This window comes from Artemia franciscana, chromosome 18 (assembly GCF_032884065.1).
Source record: "Artemia franciscana chromosome 18, ASM3288406v1, whole genome shotgun sequence".
NCBI lineage: Eukaryota > Metazoa > Arthropoda > Branchiopoda > Anostraca > Artemiidae > Artemia > Artemia franciscana.
Genome location: NC_088880.1, coordinates 31,262,763 through 31,281,675, shown reverse-complemented (window position 1 = coordinate 31,281,675; position 18,913 = coordinate 31,262,763). Strand labels below are relative to the sequence as shown.

Here is an 18,913-nt window from a genome sequence, read left to right as displayed (position 1 = left end):
GGTTATTGGGAAGTGTACAGACGTTTTCAGTGGGATTTTTTGGTTGGGGGAGGGGTTGAGAAGAGGGGGATATGTTGGGGGAACTTTCCATCGAGGAATTTGTCACGAGGGAAGAAAATTTCCATGAAGGGAGCGCAGGATTTTCGAGCATTAATTTAAAAAAAAAAACAATGAAAAAATAAATATGAAAAAGTTTTTTCAACAGGAAGTAAGGAGCAGCATTGAAACTTAAAACAAACAGAAATTATTACGAATGTGAGGGGCTCACCTCCTCCTAATACTTCGCTCTTTACGCTAAAGTATTTTTAGAAATTTCAACTATTTATTTTACGGCTTTTGTGATTCAGGGGTTATTCTTTAATGAATTGGGACAAAATTTAAGTTTTAGTGTAAAGAGCGAGATACTGACGAGGGGGAACTCCCCCATGTATGTAATAAAAACATGAGAATACAAAATTTGGTTACGTAAGCTAATTTATAAGTTACGTATAAAACGTATAAATTCACGAGTGAAAATTTCCCGTGGACTTGGGATCATCCAAAAATTAAAGCGTTTATTTCCTTTCCCTATCCTCCGTCTTTTATACTTCTCTCTGATTCACCCTTATATGTGTTACTGTTCGTCTGTGTGGATGTCCACATTTCCCACGGTACTTGCTCCTATTCACAATCTTTATGAGAAAGCGGCAAGAATTCTCCAGTCGGCTACACACACTCCTCTTGACCTCCTAAAAAATAAAGATATTTATGTTTTATCTCTATCTTCGTTGGCATATCAATACTTCCAGAGAGATCTCCCTTTTTGTTTTTCGGGACTGCTTAAACTAGTAGGGGAAGTAAATTTGTATATGGTTCGTAACCGGGAGGATGTGATGATTCCAGCTAGTCCCTCGGTTTGTTCAGACTTCGGCCTGGCTGTGACTGTGAGGCGTGCTTGGAACTTGGTTCCTGCTGAGATCCGGCAGTCACGAACACTTGACTCCTTTCAGAGACAGATGAAAGGAGTCTTATTGAAGGCTTCTTATTAATTGTTTCTTATGTTTTTTTTTCTCTTTTGGTTTGTTGTTTTGTTGGTGTTGTATCCTCCATGACGCGAGAATGTTAATTTGTATTTTATTGTCGAGTGATGTGAGGGTCGCTGTTTCGTGGGGACTGCCGGTGAGTTGATTTCTTTTCCTTATATATTTATATTTAGATGTTGGTTAGTATGTTTATGACAGGTTTTATGATTCTTTTTTTTTTTTTTATGCCGTTTCTCAAATAACGGGCCATTGAGCCCTTTGGGATATTGTTTTTGTTATTGTTATTTTATGAAAATAAATAGAACTTGAACTTGAACTTGTATATCTTTTACTAATAAAAACATTCGTAAAAAACTAGAAGATTTAGTTGCCTTTTTAAGTTTTCAAAAAATAGGAGGGCAACTAGGCTTTCTCCCCCACTCCTTTATTTCTCAAAATCATTCGATCAAAACTATGAGAAAGTCATTTAGCCAAAAATAGATAAATATACAAATTTCGTTTAAACTATTCCTCTGTGGAGAGCCAAAATCAAAACATGCATTGTTTCAAAAACGTTCAAAAATTAAATAAAAAAACAAGTTTTTTTTATCTGAAAGTAAGGAGCGACATTAAATCTTAAAATGAACAGAAATTACTTCGTATATGAAAGGGGCTGCTTCCTCATCAACGTTCCGCTCTTTACGCTAAAGTTTTTTACTGTTTTAAAAAGTAGAGTTGAGAGAAAGAGTCAAACTAGTGAATATTAATTCTTACTTTTTTCAGGTTACGTTCGGCATGTGTTTTTCTTCCACTTTTATTCCTTGTTCTAACAGAAGGATATTTTCCAGTGCAGGAAAGATTCCTACTGGGTAATCCATTTAGACGCAACACAAAAATCATTTTTACTTCCCATACTACAACAATTACAGAAACGGTAAATCCAACCTGTTTTCAGCTTTTGGCTAGAGAAATTCCAGCTTGTCAGAGAAAAAAGAGGCAATTATTCTGGAGTGAAAATCCAAAAGCAAGAAATTTTCTACATAAGGGTAACTCTGCAAAGGTCCACGTAATACCCTTCCCTTTTGCAGCTCAATATATCATGTTTGACCAACTTTTTTAACCCTTACTGGTCTATTTTAATTTTGTGGAGGTTTGTATTAATTGGTAAAGACGAGGGCAAAGAAATGTGCGGAGAAATGTCCATTTTATCGGCAATTGTGTGAAAAGGTGAACATCTGTGAACATCTTTGGTGAACAAATTGTGTGAAAAGGTGAAAAGGTGAACAAATGGAATAAGGTTTTATTCAGCTCATTAATTCAAGAATTAGGAGAACTACATCTTTATGCTGCCACTCTTGTATCAGCTTACTTAGGTGTAAATGCTTATTGATATATTTTACATAAATTAACTGAAGATATAATTTGCTATGTTACTGAGATTGGAATTAGTACGACACAACTCCGAAATAAATATGAGAATCTTTTCAATGAAATAAAAGAACACCACTAAAGCACAAAACAATACCACAGCAATAGCAGCAAACTAGTAAAAAGTCAAGTGCCGCCCAGGCCACTAAATAATTTAAAAATTGTCTGAAATAACTGTCTAGTGAAGAAAAGTTTTAATTTTAAACTTTCTCAGGAACATCGACTTATCTGTCGATTTACCTTAACAATAAAAGTCTAAATCAAACCAAATTTTTAGACATTTTGAACTAGAGCCTAAACTTCTTGCAAAAAATTGGAGTTTTCATGCTGAAAGTTTTTGAGTCCTAGAAGTAATTCTTCTCTAATTTTTAATTTAAAAGGTGTCAAAACCCATTTTAAAGCTATTCAAGGACGAAATTTTTAATTTATGATCACTTGTATTTTTATTTTAGTTTAAAAGAAAAACCTCAAATTTTTTCAATTAAAAAAACTGTTATAACATATTAAACCATTTACTTGTAACAGTATTTCTTTAGTATAAGGGTGTAATAACTTTTCGTTAACTCTTTTAAATCTTTAGTAAATCCTGCTGTTGCTTTCCACCTTCATGTCGATTCGTTATACTCTCGGTTCTGACTTGCAAACATTAAATACATCACAAAAAAAAAACAATTTTTATCTGAAAGTATGGTACAAAAGCAACGCTTACTAAAAACATAAATTTTACGGTGTATAAGGGGGTGGGGCAGCTGTCCCTCCCTGACCTATACCTCGTTCCACTAAAGTTTCTTAGTCCTTTTTAAAAAAAGCCCCTTATTCTTATTTAACGGCCCTTTTGTTTCAGCAGTCGTTCTTTAGGAGTTTGGGTTAAGGGCTAAGGAGGGTAAAGGAGCAGCCTGATCAAAAATATTTACATTATTGAGCTAGAAGTTAAGGAAGGGCAATCCAACTCATATATACGGAATAAATTCTGTTTATTTTAACTTTTTAACTATTTAACTTGTTTTGTTGCTTCTCACTTTAAGTTGAAAAAGTTACTTTTTAAAATTTAGTCCTAATTGGTTTTCAAATCATGTCCGCGCCTAATAAAAATTAAATAAAAAAAAACAAGTTTTTTTAACTGAAAGTAAGGAGCGACATTAAAACTTAAAACGAACAGAAATTACTTCGTATATGAAAGAGGCTGCTTCCTCATCAACGCCCCGCTCTTTACGCTAAAGTTTCACTCTTTCTCTCAATTCTTCTTTTTAAAACAGTAAAAAACTTTAGCGTAAAGAGCGGGCGTTGATGAGGAAGTAGCCTCTTTCATATACAAAGTAATTTCTGTTCGTTTTAAGTCTTAATGTCGCTCCTTACTTTCAGTTAAAAAAAACTTGTTTTTTTATTTAATTTCTGAACGTTTTTGAATCAATGCATGTTTTCATTTTGGCTCTCCGCAGAGGAATAATTAAAACGAAATTTGCATTTTTTTTTTTTTGGCTAAATGGCTTTCTCATAATTTTGATCGAATGATTTTGAGAAAGAAAGAGCGGGGGAGGAAGCCTAGTTGCCCTCCGATTTTTTGGTTAATTAAAAAGGCAACTAGAACTTTTAATTTTTTACGAATATTTTTATTAGTAAAAGATTTACGTAACTTATAAATTAGCTTACGTAAAGAACTTTTGTATTCTCATATTTTTTTTACATATATGAGGGGGTTCGCCCCCTAGTCAGATCCTCGCTCTTTACACTAAAGCTTAAATTTTGTCCCAATTCATTAAGAATGACCCCAGAATCACAAAAGCCGTAGAATAAATATTTGAAATTACTAAAAATGCTTTAGCGTAAAGAGCGAGGTATTAGGAGGAGGTGAGTCCCTCATATGGGTAATAATTTCTGTTTGTTTTAAGTTTTAATGCTGTTCCTTACTTCCAGCGGAAAGAACTTATTTCATATTTATTTTTTCATTGTTTTTTTTACATAATGCTAGTAAATCCTGCGCTCCCTTCATGGTGATTTTCTTCCCCCATGACAAATTATCGATGGAAAGTTCACCCAGCATATCCTCCTCTTCTCAACCCCTCCCCCAACCAAAGAAATCCTCCTGAAAACACCTGTACACTTCCCAACAACCATTACTATATGTAAGCACAGGTCAAAGTTTGTAACTTGTTGCCCCTCCTCCTCTCCCTCTTGTGGGGACTGTGGGGGAGTAAGTCGTCCCCAAAGACATAGTTATAAGGTTTTTCGACTACGTTGAATAAAATGGCTATCTCAGAATTTTGATCCGTTGACTTTGGTAAAATAATTGGCGTGGGAGGGGGTCTAGGTGCCCTCCAATTTTTTTGGTCACTTAAAAAGGGCACTAGAACTTTTCATTTCCGTTAGATTGAGCCCTCTTGCAACATTCTAGGACAACTGGGTCGATACGATCACCACTGGGAAAAAAACAACAAAAAAACAAATAAACACGCATCCATGATCTGCCTTCTGTCAAAAAATACAAAATTCCACATTTTTGTAGATATGAGCTTGAAACTTCTACAGTAGTGTTCTCTGATACGCTTAATCTGATGGTGTGATTTTCGTTAAGATTCTATATCTTCTAGGGGGCGTTTCCCCCTATTTTCTAAAATAACGCAAATTTTCTCAGGCTCGTAACTTTTGATGGGTAAGACTAAACTTGATGAAACTTATGTATTTAAAATCAGTATTAAAATGCGATTCTTTTGATGTAGGTATTGGTATCAAAATTCCATTTTTTAGAGTTTTGGTTACTATTGAGCCGGGTCGCTCCTTAGATACAGTTCGTTACCACGAACTGTTTGATATGATTTGTAGTACCGGCCCAACAAACTTGGAATGTTATACTTTTTAATTGTATATATGAATAAATGTAACTTGATTCGCAGTGCCCTGCTATTTCAGTTTAATGTTTACCAATTGAAATGTTAGCCATATTTGAATATTTTTCATGCAAATTTTCAACGAAAAGTGGTTTCGCTAAACTAGTTTGTAATAAGTTTCTTAATACAGAATTTTGGTTGGACGAAAATGGGTGGTACTCTTCCTATGGATTGGAATTATTCGTAACTTTTGATCTTATAAGATGTTGGAGTCGTCATGGTCTCTATAATATCACTCTTGAATGTCTAAATAAATTGTAGATCTGTGCGCATGTTTAAATATAATGAAAAATTATATATAAATAGAAAAAGAGAAATATAACGATTTGAAATAGCTTTACCATTTTGACCCTTTGGTCTGCTATTTTTCAAGTTTTATGTGGTCTGCTAATTATTGAAGATACGTGAGGAGTGAGAAATAGCAGTGGAACTAGTGTTTTTGTCTATATATGGTGACTTTCTCACCTTCGTTGTCGTTTATTTATTCGAAAAGATTGAGTTTGCCATACCGATTTTTCAGGGTACTTTCTTAATAAGGTACTCTATTTTATTGATTTTTGTCTTTTGATCTATTGATTTTGATCAATCAATTTGGAATATTTCTTCTTTGATAAACTGTGGTGTCTATCGCGTTTTCGTTAGTATTTGCCGATTCTCTCTTGTTTACCATTCTGTATTTAGATGACAGGATTGAAATTCTCTAAATGAACATTTTAGATTACTTTCTTCAGCAAGCTATGGAGGTTTATTAAATTTTAACCCTTTTAAGGTGTCAGTTTTCAATGTGATGACTTTTTCTCATGTTTTTACTGAGTTTAGAGGGTTGAATTTTACCATAATGAGTTTTTAAATTACTTTTTGTAATAGGCTACGGTATTTCATGAACTTTTGACCCTGTTTTATGTTGGTTTTGAAGTCTCTTTATGCTAGATTTGTGATTTTTGAACAGCTAAAGAAATGCGCAGTCCAGTAAAATGTAGTGTTTATAACATTTTCTAGTTAATGGTATTTGGTGTTGATGCTCAGAAAATTTTAGGATAATTTCTTCCAAAGGTTATAAGTTTGAGTTGTTATTTAGTACATTTGATAAATATTTCAGAGAATTTATCAGTTTCTTCTAAAAATAACATGTCGATTATTTTAAAATTCCCCCAAAACAGAAACTGAAATAACTGGAATAGGTCTTGAAAGAAAACATAAGTGCAAAACATTGTATTTAGTAAATAGAAGGACTTGTAGGAGGAGAGCTCTCTATTACGATATATAAAGAGGAGAAGATTGTAAAAAATGAAAAAATACGAAGTGGAAAGGCCTTACTTGAAAAGCTTTGATAGTTAAATCCTTGATTTTTCTAGAAATCTGAAATTTTTTACATGAAAGGATTTGTTTTTGCTAATTAAAAATTTAAAAAGAAGTAGAAACTATTAAAAAAAGAAACATTATGAGCGGATTTGCTTTAATTGCTTTACATCGTATTTCCCTATCCAGCAGTTACAATCACGTTTTGGAGTGCCTTTTCGACGGGGTTTTCAGGAAGTTAATCGGCTCATAGTGTGTCTGGATCTTGTTTCTAGGAGAAATTACCACTTATTTTCTCATTTCCATATCCCATACGCCTTTTTTCTTGCATGTAAAAATAAACTCATGCAAATATTTGTCTCCTGACGTTTAACCTCATTTGCCTGGGAGTCAACATAGATACACACGTCCTTGTTTTTCAAACTCGCAATTTGCTCGTGATTTTATGGAATAAAACCTATACCGACAACATATAAGCGTGTATATTTCAGGTCTAAGAATAAAGCGTTCTAATAATAATCACAGCAAATTTTTATGTGGTGTACTGCAGGATTGCGTTGAGAGATATGGGGCATACTGCGACATTACATTGAGGCATAAAAGAAATTATAACACACTGCGTTATAGCAATTGGAAATACAAAGGCATCGCAATACAGCGATGGGCGTTTGTAACACTTTGCATTAGAGCATACGAGGGTTTTTAAGCATTAATTTGAGAGCCAAAACCCTCTAGACAGACCATTTTTAAGCGTGTATATTACTGGCCTAAGAATAAAGCAGTCTAATAATAGTCACAACAAAGTCCTCTGTAGCATACTGCGTCATTGCATTGAGAGATATGGGGCATACTGTGAAACTGCATTAGAGCATAGGAGAGTTTATAAAAATTTCATTGGAGCAATGGGAAAGACGGTGGCATTGCATTAGCGTGTATGAGGGCTTATAGCACATAGTATAAGAGCAATGGGAAATGCAGCGGCATTGCATTGGAGCAATAATGGTTTAAAACACATTGTAATAGGCCATAAAAGGCTCCATCATTAATCTGAGAGCCAAAACCCCCTAAACAGACAATTTCTGAGCATACAGGCTAATGGCCTAAGAATACTTCTACTGCTACTGCTACTAACAACTCACCGCGGCACTGAGCTGCTTAAGGCCAAAACGCACGCTCCTCCTCCATCCCAATCTATTCAAAGTCTCCCTCTTTGCAACCTTCCAGGAAGGTCCCATTTCCTTTAAATCTTTCTTTCTGATATCCTTCCATCCCAGACGAGGACGACCTGTTTCCCCCTTGTCCCTAGACGGTTGGCCGAAAAGGACAATCGTCGGCAATCTGTCATCCTTCATCCACCGAACATGTCCTAGCCATCTCGACCTTTCTTTCATTATAGCCCTAAAAAGTGGGATTGAACCCCATTTTTCGTATAGCCTCATGTTTGAAATACGGTCAGTCAGCCGGGTACTAGGAACAATCCGTAGGCAATTCTTCTGGAAAACATCTAGCAAATCTTCATGTGCTTTTCGGAGTGCCAATTTCCAAAGCGCTCTAATAATAAATTCGTTTATTAATAAACATGTATGTACTAAAAAGTATATCCCACTTTTTGGCTCTATCAACACTAGCAGTTTGGCTATAGCAAGATAGATATTACGAGTAAAATTTCATCCCAGGCCACAATTCAAGAAGTTACTCTCTGCATGGTGTAAAATCCTTTTTCACTCTCAACCTTACTTTTTCGGCACGATTGAATTCTGAGCCACTTTCCATGGGGCTGCTCTCTACATGGCATAGAATCCCTTTTCACTCTCAATCTTACTTTTTTGGCAAGATTGCATTCTGGGCCACTTTTGAGGGGCGACTCTCTACATGGCGTAAGATCCCTTTTCACTCTCATTCTTACTTTTTTGGCAAGATTGCATTATGGGCCACTTATCAAGGGGCTACTCTCTACATGGTGTAAACTCCTTTTTCACTCTCAACCTTACTTTTTCGGCAAGATTGAATTCTGGGCTACTTTCCATGGGGCTACTCTCTATATGGCGTAGAATCCCTTTTCACTCTCTATCTTACTTTTTCGGTAAAATTGCATTCTGGGCCACTTATCAAGGTGCTACTCTCTACATAGTGTAAACTCCTTTTTCACTCTCAACCTTACTTTTTCGGCAAGATTGTATTCTGGGCCACTTATCAAGGGGCTACCCTCTACATGGCGTAAGATCCCTTTTCACTCTCAATCTTACTTTTTCGGCAAGATTGCATTCTGGGCCACTTAACAAGGTGCTACTCTCTACACGGTGTAAACTCCTTTTTCACTCTCAACCTTACTTTCTCCGAAAGATTGCATTCTGGGCCGCTTATCAAGGGGCTACTCTCTACATGGTGTAAACTCCTTTTTCACACTCAACCTTACTTTTTCGGCAAGATTGCATTCTGGGCCACTTATCAAGGTGCTACTGTCTACACGGTGTAAACTCCTTTTTCACTCTCAACCTTACTTTCTCCGCAAGATTTCATTCTGGGCCGCTTATCAAGGGGCTACTCTCTACATGGTGTAAACTCCTTTTTCACTCTCAGCCTTACTTTTTCGGCAAGATTGCATTCTGGGCCACTTATCAAGGGGCTACTCTCTACATGGCGTAGAATCCCTTTTCACTCTCTATCTTACTTTTTCGGTAAGATTGCATTCTGGGCCACTTATCAAGGTGCTACTCTCTACATGGTGTAAACTCCTTTTTCACTCTCAACCTTACTTTTTCGGCAAGATTGCATTCTGGGCCACTTATCTAGGTGCTACTCTCTACACGGTGTAAACTCCTTTTTCACTCTCAACCTTACTTTCTCCGCAAGATTGCATTCTGGGCCGCTTATCAAGGGGCTACTCTCTACATGGTGTAAACTCCTTTTTCACTCTCAACCTTACTTTTTCGGCAAGATTGAATTCTGGGCTACTTTCCATGGGGCTACTCTCTACATGGTGTAGAATCCCTTTTCACTCTCTATCTTACTTTTTCGGTAAAATTGCATTCTGGGCCACTTATCAAGGTGCTACTCTCTACATGGTGTAAACTCCTTTTTCACTCTCAACCTTACTTTTTCGGCAAGATTGTATTCTGGGCCACTTATCAAGGGGCTACTCTCTACATGGCGTAAGATCCCTTTTCACTCTCAATCTTACTTTTTCGGCAAGATTGCATTCTGGGCCACTTATCAAGGTGCTACTCTCTACACGGTGTAAACTCCTTTTTCACTCTCAACCTTACTTTCTCCGCAAGATTGCATTCTGGGCCGCTTATCAAGGGGCTACTCTCTACATGGTGTAAACTCCTTTTTCACTCTCAACCTTACTTTTTCGGCAAGATTGCATTCTGGGCCACTTATCAAGGTGCTACTCTCTACACGGTGTAAACTCCTTTTTCACTCTCAACCTTACTTTCTCCGCAAGATTGCATTCTGGGCCGCTTATCAAGGGGCTACTCTCTACATGGTGTAAACTCCTTTTTCACTCTCAACCTTACTTTTTCGGCAAGATTGCATTCTGGGCCACTTATCAAGGGGCTACTCTCTACATGGCGTAGAATCCCTTTTCACTCTCTATCTTACTTTTTCGGTAAGATTGCATTCTGGGCCACTTATCAAGGTGCTACTCTCTACATGGTGTAAACTCCTTTTTCACTCTCAACCTTACTTTTTCGGCAAGATTGCATTCTGGGCCACTTATCTAGGTGCTACTCTCTACACGGTGTAAACTCCTTTTTCACTCTCAACCTTACTTTCTCCGCAAGATTGCATTCTGGGCCGCTTATCATGGGGCTACTCTCTACATGGTGTAAACTCCTTTTTCACTCTCAACCTTACTTTTTCGGCAAGATACATTCTGGGCCACTTTTCAAGGCGCTAAACTCTACACGGCGTAAGATCCCTTTTCAGTTTCAATCTTACTTTTTCGGCAAGATTGCATTCTGGGCCACTTATCAAGGTCCTACTCTCTACATAGTGTAAACTCCTTTTTCACTCTCAACCTTACTTTTTCGGCAAGATTGTATTCTGGGCCACTTATCAAGGGGCTACCCTCTACATGGCGTAAGATCCCTTTTCACTCTCAATCTTACTTTTTCGGCAAGATTGCATTCTGGGCCACTTATCAAGGTGCTACTCTCTACACGGTGTAAACTCCTTTTTCACTCTCAACCTTACTTTCTCCGCAAGATTGCATTCTGGGCCGCTTATCAAGGGGCTACTCTCTACATGGTGTAAACTCCTTTTTCACACTCAACCTTACTTTTTCGGCAAGATTGCATTCTGGGCCACTTATCAAGGTGCTACTGTCTACACGGTGTAAACTCCTTTTTCACTCTCAACCTTACTTTCTCCGCAAGATTTCATTCTGGGCCGCTTATCAAGGGGCTACTCTCTACATGGTGTAAACTCCTTTTTCACTCTCAACCTTACTTTTTCGGCAAGATTGCATTCTGGGCCACTTATCAAGGGGCTACTCTCTACATGGCGTAGAATCCCTTTTCACTCTCTATCTTACTTTTTCGGTAAGATTGCATTCTGGGCCACTTATCAAGGTGCTACTCTCTACATGGTGTAAACTCCTTTTTCACTCTCAACCTTACTTTTTCGGCAAGATTGCATTCTGGGCCACTTATCTAGGTGCTACTCTCTACACGGTGTAAACTCCTTTTTCACTCTCAACCTTACTTTCTCCGCAAGATTGCATTCTGGGCCGCTTATCAAGGGGCTACTCTCTACATGGTGTAAACTCCTTTTTCACTCTCAACCTTACTTTTTCGGCAAGATTGAATTCTGGGCTACTTTCCATGGGGCTACTCTCTACATGGTGTAGAATCCCTTTTCACTCTCTATCTTACTTTTTCGGTAAAATTGCATTCTGGGCCACTTATCAAGGTGCTACTCTCTACATGGTGTAAACTCCTTTTTCACTCTCAACCTTACTTTTTCGGCAAGATTGCATTCTGGGCCACTTATCAAGGTGCTACTCTCTACACGGTGTAAACTCCTTTTTCACTCTCAACCTTACTTTCTCCGCAAGATTGCATTCTGGGCCGCTTATCAAGGGGCTACTCTCTACATGGTGTAAACTCCTTTTTCACTCTCAACCTTACTTTTTCGGCAAGATTGCATTCTGGGCCACTTATCAAGGTGCTACTCTCTACACGGTGTAAACTCCTTTTTCAATCTCAACCTTACTTTCTCCGCAAGATTGCATTCTGGGCCGCTTATCAAGGGGCTACTCTCTACATGGTGTAAACTCCTTTTTCACTCTCAACCTTACTTTTTCGGCAAGATTGCATTCTGGGCCACTTATCAAGGGGCTTACTCTCTACATGGCGTAGAATCCCTTTTCACTCTCTATCTTACTTTTTCGGTAAGATTGCATTCTGGGCCACTTATCAAGGTGCTACTCTCTACATGGTGTAAACTCCTTTTTCACTCTCAACCTTACTTTTTCGGCAAGATTGTATTCTGGGCCACTTATCTAGGTGCTACTCTCTACACGGTGTAAACTCCTTTTTCACTCTCAACCTTACTTTCTCCGCAAGATTGCATTCTGGGCCGCTTATCAAGGGGCTACTCTCTACATGGTGTAAACTCCTTTTTCACTCTCAACCTTACTTTTTCGGCAAGATACATTCTGGGCCACTTTTCAAGGCGCTACTCTCTACACGGCGTAAGATCCCTTTTCAGTTTCAATCTTACTTTTTTGGCAAAATTGCATCCTGGGTCGCTTTCCAGGGTGTCAATCTTGGCATGTCATAAACACCCTCTTCACTCTAAACCTTACTTGTTCGACACAATTGCATCCAGGGCCGCTTTTCATGGTGTCTCTGTTTGCTTGGTCTTTTAACAGATTATTTTATGGTTTTTAAAGGGGAACTCTCTATATCCCTCGCTTGAGCCTGGGCTGTTCTGATGTTTGGGGCCATCGTACCATTCAGTTCTTTTTAACTCATATTTTATAGCTTACATTTTACCCTATATAAAGATATTTAATGCTTTCTATTACCATTTTATTGAATTTTAATCAATTATTTTTTGTATTTTGAGATTTGGTCTTTTTTAAGGGAAAGTTTCTATATTTCCATCTTGGGCCAAATCTTTCCGGAGATTTGGAGCTATTATAACCTTCAATCGCTGTTTTTCAACTCACATTTTTTGGCTTATATCGTACCCTATAGCAACTATTTTAATCTTTCTATTTTTCAAATTTTACCCAACTGTTTTTAGTATTTTAAGAATCGGTCTTATTTTTAAACGGAGAGTCTCTATAACCCTCTCTAAGGCATGGGATCTTTGGAAAATTGGACCCAACATGCTGTTTAATTCTTCTTTAGCTGAGACTTTTCCTTCCATTTTTAACCTATATAAATTTAAATTTTTAAGTTCCTCTTAGTTAAATTTTAACCAGTATATTCTAGATGTTAAGATGCAGTAGTTTTCAAAAGCAACTCTCTAAATTGCCTCTTGGGCTGGGGCTCTTCCGAAGTTTGGGGCCAAAATACTCTTCGATTCTTCTGTAACTCACATTTTCGAGCTTAAATTTTACCCGCCCTCCCCTTCAATTCCATCATAGGCAGCGTAATGACAATGCCTAAATAAAGAACAATGTTACCACAATGTAATATTTATTTTTATTTGTTTTTGTTTGTTTGTTTGTTTTAGTCCACGGCACTTCGTATAAAAACAGTTGTCGTAGAAACTTTAAAAAATACTTGTTCGATTATAAATTGAAAGAGCTGGAGCCCTTTTTAATATTCAAAGGTTATTGTAGGGTAGCCAATTCCCAATGCCCATCATTTCCCCTAACACATCCAAATAAAACTTTTAGATATCTATTTTTTTTGAAGTGTAGTTAAAGTTCCAAAAAATTATGCTTTTGAGGATGACCCCTACCCATCAGCCCTCAGGGAATGGGTTGTATGTTTTGCCCCGGGGCACATAAGATTTTATTTTATTAAAAAGGTGGTCGTATAAACTTCGGAGGTGGCTCATTGGACTGGTAATCAGAATTTCTAGTGCCTTTTTGAAGCGTAACAGTAATTGGAGCACAGCTACCCCCCCCCCCAACACACACACACGTCGTATTGTCTCAAAATGCAACTGATCGAAATTTATTAAAGGGATGACTGCATAAGCTTTAGAGGAGTCAAATTTGGTTGAACATTGGAAGTTCTAGTTCCTCTATCACAGTCAAATATGATGGATGTCAACTATGCCCTCCCCCTAACTACCCTTTTTCTCATGAAACAGTTCGAATGAAATTATGATATATCCATTTTAAAATTAAATAGTCCGAAGAACAAATAACAATGCCTATAGGGTTGGCAAAGCCCCCTAGCTCTGGAAAAGGGTTGTAAGTTATGTCGTGGGGGCATGTGAGTTTCTTATGAAAATTTTCATCGCATAAATTTCAGATAGAACTCATATGGTTTGAAATTTGAAGTTATAGTGCCCTTTTTAGGAGCCAAAAGTGATTTGATAGCAACCAGACCCCCCCCCAAGCCATTTATTTCCCAAAAACAAATAGCCAAACAAAGTTTTGAGACATCTTTTTTTCAGCATTGTTGAATGGTTGAATAATTATGTATTTGGGGATATCACCCTTCCCCCTCGAGGCCCGAGAGTAAGGGCTTTAATTTAGGCATTTTGTTCATTTTTTACAGACAGCACATGTTAATGAGGAAAGATATGCATGTTTGACTACTAATTCCCAAAATACGAAGGGCATTAAGGTGAATCTTAATGGAATATTGGGGGGATGTTGAACGAAATTCAAGCATATTATCTGTACATTGGTTGTTGAAAGGGCGTAACTCAGGAATGACTGAATATATTACTTCTAAATTTTCTAGAATTGACTAGGGAGTTGATCAATTGACCAAAAGGAAACATTGGCACGCTATTACTACTACTGCTGCTGCTGCATCTATTGCTACCATCACTGCCACTCCTGCTACCACTACTGTCACTAACGCTACTACTTTTGTTGCGGGTTCTACTAAGGTTGGGGATATTGAAATAAACATACGAGGAAACGTTGAATTAAATCATAGGATATTATGCACATACAGATTGCTGATACTGGCATATGAGCAACATTCTAAGAATAATTTATCGAATCAAGAGGAAATTTCAGGTTATCACGATTGGAATATTCAGTTGACAAAAAGGCAAAATATTAATACTGATATTAATACTGCTGCTACTATTGTTACTACTACCAATAATAATGCGCAATTACTGCAACTACTGTTCCTACTACCGCCAGTACTACTATGATACTAGCACAATTAAGGCTAAGCATATGAAGTTGAAAATTTGACAGAATCCTAAGGGGCAGTTTGAACAAAATAGAAACATACTATGTGCATTCAAATTGTCAAAGGGGCGTATCTCAAGAACGGAATCAAGTATCAAATTAGAACTTTCAGAGAATACTTAAAGGGGAAGATCAATTTACAAATGGGTCATATATGCATCATGCATATATATATACTGGGAGAAGAGAAATTAAAAGAAGCCGTGGAAGAAATAGCAGAGGACGTATATCAGAAATGCAGTGGAGTATCAAATAAGAAGGAGATGGTGAGAAATACAAACAAATTCTTTGATGAGGATTATCGGAGGTTGAAAGTAAACCTTATTCAACTTCTCAGGAAAGTGAAAGGAACCCTAAATGACCAGGAAATAAAAAAAAAAACTATCGGAGTACCGAGCAGAGAGAAAGATCTACAAGATGCTAATAAAAAAGAGAAAAAACAAGTAGAAGAGATTATGGGCACAAAGATCAGTGAGGAATACTTGTCAAAAGACCCAAAACAGTTGTGGAGAGAGGTAAGGCGGGAATTCAAGGCCAACGACCAATAAATACCTCCAGCTGAGTCGTGGACATTATACCTGGAGTAGGACACTAGCAAAAGGGAGCAATATGGAGACTGTATAGGAAGTTTAGTAAAGGAGTTATGGGAGCAGAATGGTTTCCTCTTAAAACAAGAGGTTTAAGGCTTTTTAGGACCGATCAAGGTAGAGGAACTATGGGCAAGCCTACAAATAATGAAGGGATCTTCAGCGCCGGGGGTGGATGGAATACCAGCAAAGATTTGGAAAATAAGGAAAACAGTTCTAGTACCAGTTTTAGCAGCAGTTTTCAGTTTTGTGACTGAAAAAAGGAAATGGCCTGATCAGGGGAATTTGTCAGTAGTAATACCAATTTTAAAAAAGGTAATAGGTAGGACCATAATAATTATAGAATAATTAGTTTGGGAAATGTGATGAGTAAGATTTTTTAAAAGGTTATAGAATCAAGATTAGGGAAGTGGTTGGATGAAAAGGAACTGTTATCCCCTTTCCAGGTAGGGTTTAGAAAAAACCATAGTGCAATAGATCATATTTTTGCTTTGAGAATTTTGGTAGAGAAGTATAGGAAAGAAAAAGGGGGAAGGTTATTTGCAGCTTTTTTAGACCTAAAGGAGCATATGATAATGTGGATAGGCACCTGTTGATGTTAAACCTGTTATCTTTAGGACTGCCTCACTATTTTGTATTGTTGCTGTGCGAAATGTATGAGTGCGTGAAGTTAGTGGTGAGAGTGGCGGGAAAGTGCTCAACTCCAGTGCTATCTTTATTGGGACTAAAGCAGGGATGTGTGCTATCACCGAAATTGTTTAGCCTTTATTTAAATGATCCCCATGAGTTTTTCGTTAAGAGCAATGCACCAATGATATCGATAGATTTGCTTAAACTGTGCTTACTACTATTTGCTGATGACATCGTATTCCTGGCTAAATCAAAGGAGAAACTGCCACTATTATTAGAGATTACGGAGGTTTGTTTGGAAGAGAAGAAGTTAATCTTGAACACATCAAAGACAGTGGTGATGGTCGTAAAGCCATGAAAAGTGAACATGTGAATTTTTCCTTTAAAGGTGAAACTATACCAGTGAAAAATGAATTTGTTTATCTTGGGGTAAAGTTTACTAGCAATGGGAAATTCAGTGGGCATCTGGATCTAGCGAACGCAAGAGGGAGGTATATTAGCGGTGAAATAACGAAGAGTAGTCTTAGACGGGCTAGAAATGTCAGAGTACATAAGAGGATTTGGACAAGTAAGATAGTGACGGCGATGCATTATGGAGCAGAGGTCTGGGGCTATCGGAAAGGTCCGAAACTTGAGATGGTTATGATGAGATTTTATAAGAGGATGTTAGGACTAGGGGATTCGTTTAGTAATTTGGTAATCCAGGGGGATTGCGGGTTTGCATCGCTGCGATTTATGAGGCTAGTGACCATGGTGAGATATTGGGTTAGGATACTGGGTATGCAGAGATTTACGGTTGCAAAGGCAGCACAACTAGAGGCGTTGAGACAGAAAATTAAAGCAGGGTGGCCAGCGGAGATTAAGGCTACCTTTGATAAGTGTGGATTAGGGGAATGGTTGAATGAAGGAAAGGGGATTATGGGTATGGAGGAAGTAATAACAAGGGAGGTACAAAAGAGGTTGAAGAACCAAGAAATCCAGATATGGTGGGCAAGTCTGGATCGTTCAGGGTCGTTAAAATTTTATCCACAGATAAAGGGTAGTTGGGGGAGGAGGTATTTTTGAAGGTCGGGTTAAGTAGAAAGGATTTGAAGGCTTATTAGGATTGGAGGGGAAATGGATTTTTGATTGGTGAGAAAAGAAAGTATCAAGGGAGAAAAGGGGAGAAGGCATAACCTATTGCTTGTCCTATGTGTGGATCTCAGGATGAAAGTTTGATACATTTTTTGTGTGAATGTGTTGAATTGAATGAACGGAAGCAAGAGATGTATGGTAAAGAAAAACTTAATGAGATATGGATGGTAGATACAATGAAAGAGACAGATTCCCTGAGTATTAAAAGGATAGCAAGATTTGTAAGGATTGCAGCGGCACATCGTGAGCGTTTTCTTTAAATAGTATTAATTTATTTTAGATAATTTGTTTTTTGTTTTTGTTATGTAAATTTCCTATGGTCCATGGGCTTTTTCTGGAATAAATTATTATTATTATTATATGACATACATAAGTCATGTCACTATTAACACTACTATCACTGCTTAAACTACTAATACTGTACTACTACTGATACTCGAACTACTCCTTCAATTACAAGAAATTGTTAGGCCTAGAGTATTCACATGAAATGGGCGTAAACAAGGAGGTTACCCTGCCAAGGTGAAACTTCTGGGGCATCATGAAAGGGATGTTCACCTGATCAAAAGGCAAGATATATATGCTACTACTGCTATTAATACTGCTGCTACTTACCTTAGACCTTAATTCCTCCTGTGCCGCCAGAGGCATCCAGGACATCCAGAAAGAGCCGCCAATCATTCTTCATATGTGCTGCTGCCCATACGTCTTTCCATTGGGGTTGGAGTGTCGAACTGATAAACTTCAGGTTCCGTTAGTATGTAGGAAGAAGTGCATTTTTTGCCTTTCCTTTTCTTTGGGTTCCCTCTGGTTTCCAGTCGAGTACCGTTCTGGGGAGTCTGTCTTCCGCCATACAGATAATATATCCCAAGTGGCGCCATCTTCGTTGGTGTATGAAATCTGTTACCAGGGGCTGATGCGTGATAGAGCGAACTGTCTGGTTAGCTATGTGGTCCCTCCAATTAATATTCAGTGTCCTGGGAAGACAATTGTTCTTAAAAGCGAGAATCCTCTTTTCTTGCTGTTTATTCAGTTTCCTGCATTCACAGATAAAGAGGAGGGTAGAGAAGACGTTACTATTGAATAGCCTCAATTTCAGTTTCAGGGAGTACTTTTCGATCGCCAAACTTGCTTTAGTTGATTAAAAACTCCACTAGGTTGTCCAATCCTAGACTGTACCTCCTTTTCGCTTGGCCCAGTTCGCTCGACAGTACTTCCGAGGTATCTAAATTCCACTATCTGCTCTACTGAATTGTCTCTGCACTTTATGCCAAGTGGTGAGTTGCTCGTCGCCATGCTTTTTGTCTTGTCAGAACTAATCTTCAGTCCCAAAAGACTTGCTTTCTCTCGTATGGCATCGAAAAGCTCCTGGAGCCTTTCCCTGTTTGCCTCAATCAGGGTGATGTCGTCGGCGAAATCAAGATCAGCTATTCGTTTATTATAGCATATTTGGATCCCAAACCCTGTGCAATCTCGGATCACATAATCGATAATAAGGACAAAAAGCAGGGGATAGAGGACATATCCCTGTTTGACCCCAAAAATGATACTGAAACACATTGTATTTCCGTCATGGGTCCGAATATAGTACTCCGTGTT

General features: G+C 37.9%; 1 long non-coding RNA gene across 2 annotated transcripts in view; it reads left to right on the top strand.

Annotated features, from left to right (window-relative positions):
- Positions 1-846: 846 nt before the first annotated feature.
- Positions 847-18,913, top strand: part of LOC136038455 (uncharacterized) — a 55,906-nt gene continuing 37,839 nt past the window's right edge. The window contains exon 1 of one of the 2 annotated variants that reach the window (XR_010620211.1): positions 847-1,158. This is a non-coding gene — a long non-coding RNA (uncharacterized LOC136038455). Of the gene's footprint in view, positions 1,159-1,789; positions 2,103-18,913 lie in introns of those variants that run through there. The other variant, XR_010620210.1, reaches the window with a different exon arrangement.